Here is a 4,916-nt window from a genome sequence, read left to right on the forward strand (position 1 = left end):
GAGGCCTGGCTGGCAGAGGTAGGTCACTGGAGGATTGGTCTTTGAAGGTTATGTCTGCCCATGACCCATGCGAACAGCCTCTGCCTCATGCCACAGATGGAGCATTTCTAACCACCATGCTTCCCCACCACAATGGACTGAAACCTCTCGGAGAGCGTGAGCAAAAATAAGCCTTCTTTTTTTGGGGGTGAGGGAGGGAAGGGAAGGCAGGTGCCATGTTTCAGCAGCAAGAAAGGGGACAAGTAGATCAAACAAAGTCTAGCTTCTTAAATGATAGTCACTTTGATTTTTTAAATTGTTTATTTAAGTTTTACTTCTCTCTCTGTGTGTGTTTATCTTTCTGTGTATGGGCATGTGTATGCAAACACCCATGGAGGCCAGAAGAGTGTTGGATCCCCTGGAGCTAGAGTTACAGGAAGTTCTGAGCTTCCCAAGGCGGGCGTGCCAATGTGGGATCTAAATTGTAGTCCTCTGCAAAAGCAGCAAGCATCCTTAAGCCTGGAGCCATCTCGCCAGCCCCTTGTGCTGATTTTTCAAAATTTAGATTCCCAGGGCTTTCTCAGTTTGATGCATGGGGTTGTCTTTCTTTGAGCTCCTTCCATGCTGGCTCTCCTCTTACCTTCTACAGCACAGCTGCTCCTATCTCCAAATCATCTCTTCCTGGACCTAGCTCATTCTTCATACCGTAAGGGACAGATTACCAAAAAGCCTGCTATAGTACAGGAGTCTGACTTGGGCTTCCCTCTAGAGGGATTCATTTGTAAGCCTCATAAGGTGGAAGTGCTAAGAGACAAAACAGGGAAAGAATGGCAGGGCGTGAAGCACGGCCAGCTATTACTGTGGGTGGCTGGCTGCCACTCTCCTCTCGGGACTCTGGGACTTCCATTCTGGAACCTCAGTTTCCACAGAGCAAGGGTGCTGCGGTATTTATATATTTGTGGATTCAGCTTTAAATGACTGCAGCCATCTTGAGACAAAGCCACCAAGGTTGCCCCTAGTTACCCTTATCAGTTTTTCCTGCATTATAGTTTCCAGAAACTATAATGAACAGCACCCCAATCCTGTAGGGAGATTTACACAACTGAACACTCTTTCCAGAGCTATGCCTGACTCTTCCATAGGCCTTATGAATTCCCAGGTACATTCCATCCTGGATGAAGTCATCTTTGCCTTCACTGAGAAATCTACCTCTTTCTGACCCAAATTTTGGGGGCCCAGCTGACCATGCTAGTGAGGACCATATTTCCATCATTAACATAATGGTTAATAAATTGTTGTCTTTGATCCCTGATCTGTCTGCCTCTCCTGCTTCAGTCTCAGGGCTCCCTGGGACCAGTCTTGGGACACTATGGCTAGGCTGTTCCAGAACAATAGGTCAACTCCAATGGGTTACTGAAAATTGTGGGGGCAGTTAGGATACCGTGTCAAACTGCAGCTGGCCATGTAAGCAGAGTAGGCTCTGATGGCCAGAGGAAACTCTCAGGGCAAGAAGGGCCCTGATGGGAATTTAGAGGTTTACAGTTGGGGCATGAGAGCTTATTGTATCTTGTTCAGTCTGACAGGAAACCACTCTGGTTTGATTCCAAGATAACAATCTGAGATTACAATAGCTTCTTTTGGGAGGGCAGGGTTTCTCTGTGTAGCCTTGTCTTCAGACTTACAGAGATCTGCCTGGCTCTTCCTCTGCCTCTGCCTGGGATTAAGGGCATGTGTGACCACTGCCCAACAACTTCTTAGAACCTCATTGAGATGAACAGACTGAAGGGAAGAAAGAGGTGGTGGAGGAAGAGGAAGGAAGGAGGAGGGAGATGTGGTACAGGAGGCAGTGATGGAGAAAGAAAAGGGGTAGAAGGAGGAGACACACCACGGGGCCAGCACTGTGACTGCTTCTTGGGAAGCATGAACTGGCTGAATAGTTAGTAACCACAGGCCTGGGCCCCAGCTGTTCTCTGACTGCTGGTCAGTGCAGGCAGGGGCTGAGGTGAAAGACATGCTGGGGAAGAGGTGAGGCTCTCTGGCCACCTGTGCCACAAACCAGAGCTTAGCAGAGCTGACGATGCTCATCTCTAGATTTTCATATTCATGAACATCAGCAGCAGCCATCCTGTCAGTCATCCGAGGCATCTCAGCCGCTCTTGAGCAGGAACCAGCAGATGGGTCAGAACCAATGGTTTCTATTTAAAAAGAGTGCTTATAACAAAAAGGAGACAACTTTGTAAATTCAAATTTATATTCTCAGTGAAATTTTAGAGGATAATAAATTAGATACATTTAGGAGAACCAGAAACAGTCCTTGGAGATAAAAACGAGCCAGGGAGATGGCTGAGTGGGTAAAAATGCCACCGTGCCAGCTTGATGACCCGAGTTTCAGCCCCATCCCCATGGTAGAAAGAACCAGCTCTAGAAAGTTGTCCTCTGGCCTCAATACACATACACACAGATACACACATGCTTGAACACACACTCGGAAGGGGAGTAGATTTCAAAATTACAGCATCTAGGTACCCAACCTGTGGAAAAACCTTTTGGAAACTTGTAACCAAATAAAAATTGATAGAGAATTGAGATCTCACACAGTAGAGGACAAGAAACCACAATAGAAATCTAATGAGAAAAAAAGTCAGAATCATTTACAGTTATGTTCAAAGTAGTGGTTTCTAATGTGTGCCTCATCTGGACTGAGGACCCTTTCCTTTACTATTCTAACATGTGTTGGAAAAGTGTAAGAAGATAGTAAATTCATAATTCACACTTATTTTCATCTAATATGAAACTAAAATGGATACATGAGAAATTACAGTGTGTTGAAGGAACGATATTTTACAACTAATGACAGACTGTATGTTGTTAGGGTCTGTATTATTAGGCTACATGTTGTTAGAATGTACATGTTTAGGATGTATATTTTCAGGATGGTATATTGTTGGAACGGTAAATGACTAAGTTTGCACTCATGCTTCTGGTCATGGAAAACAAAAGCCGCAAGTGGGCGTGTCTTGAGGTGGACTCCTAGACGCAGGAGTTAAGTCAGGACCATGAATCACAGCTATGGCTGTAGCGGGGCTAAAGGGCAAAGGCCGAAATAGGAGCACTTACTGCAACCTCTCCGGAGGCGGCTTCTACCCCTTGTCATCAGGGCCCAGGCACCGTTCTGCTCCATGCAGTACGGGTTTTGTTTTCTGCAGTTTCCATTATCCATGATCACCCACCATCCAGAAATATTAAATAGAAAATACCACCTCACAGTATTCCCAACTTTTACATTTGCATCATTCTGCACAGCACAGACATTCTCCCCATGCTGCTTGCTTTTAACAGTCATCTTGAGACACTCTAGGATCATCTGATAATAGTATTGATGAGGTATTGTCTAGACCAGATCAGCCTGCTGTAGGCATGTTTGTGGGAATTTCCATATACGTATATACACACACATATGTGTGTATATCTATCTATTTATCTACATTTATCTGTCTGTCTAGCTATCGTATATGAATGATATAAACATAGCGCATGAGTGTATTGCCTGTGTATATGTGTGTATACCGCGTACATTCCTTGGAGGTCAGAGAGGTTGTCAGGTTCCTGAAACTGGAGTTGTCGCTGCTTGTGGACCATTGTGTGGGTGCTGGGAACTGAACCCAGGTCCCAAACAAGTGCAACAAATGCCCTTAACTGCTAGATCATCTCCGCAGCCCCGTTTCTTTAGCTGGCTTTAACTGAGGTCAGATGCTGCCCGCGGATGAGCTGGGCCCTGAGCTGTCTGAGCGGAGAAGGTGTGGGAGCATGCCGGCCACTGGAGGCGTGACTAGTTGCCTCAACTTCCCTTGATGTCCCTGCAATGGCAGCCTGTAACCTGGAGCTGCAAGCCAAACAAAGTGTTCTTCCTTAAGTGCTCTTGTCAAGCGTTTCATTACAGCAACAGAAATAAAAGTAGGACACCCCCACTGGTCACCTAGTAAACACCCCAGTATTCCAGAGACTGTCAAAACGTCCACTAACTTCTATTTTGTTTAATGGCCCAAGGCAGAGAATACCTCAGGAGAGTCTGGCAGGCATATTTATGGCAAAAGAAAGAAAATGCATGAATAAAATTAGAGTGAAAATATGAACCACTGACATAGAAGCCATTTTAGAATAAGAAGGATTCTGGGGGGGGGTATTGGAGGCGGCTATGATTAAGATGAGTTATACACACATGTGAAGTTCTCAAAGAATAAATACAAGGTACTGTAAAACTGCAAAGGAGCCTATGTACAATTTATAAATTTGAATTTTAAGATGCAGATACAATGAATAATATGCTGTGAAGATGTCACAAGCACAAGTGACGCAGACAGTCTGAACGTTTTACCAGCTGTAAACTAAACCAAAAGGAATATTTTAAAAATTTGCTCGGCTCCCCATATTCTGCATTTGTATTCATGGGTTGTATTGGGGTGGTTCCTCAAAGAAGGAGGGAAGATGCTACAAAATGAAAAAAAATTGAAGGTGCAAGTGGCAAAACTGCCCACTGAGGCTGGGGATGCAGTTTTGTTGGTAAAAAAAAAAAAAAAAGCTTGCGTACCATGCACAAAGCCCTGGCTTCCGTCCTCAGCACTGCATAAGACATGAGTGACAGCACAGGCCTGTGACCCGAGAAGCTGGGAGGCAGAGGTAGGAGGGTCAGAAAGAAGCTCAAGGATATCTTTGGCAACATAGCAAGCTTGAAGCCAGCTTGGGCTATATGAGACTCAGTCTCAGAAAAAAACAATAACAACAACAACAAAAACCCAAACTGCCCATCGCATCCTACTCATTGTGTTAAGCACTATACATATATTCGTATGTGTGTATGCATCCTCATTTACAATTTCAAGATTGCTCTAACTCAATAAAACATACTCACTGCCTCTTTAAAGATCTACAGCCAAAGT

Source organism: Psammomys obesus, unplaced genomic scaffold (genome assembly GCF_907164565.1).
Source record: "Psammomys obesus unplaced genomic scaffold, mPsaObe1.curated_primary_1811, whole genome shotgun sequence".
NCBI lineage: Eukaryota > Metazoa > Chordata > Mammalia > Rodentia > Muridae > Psammomys > Psammomys obesus.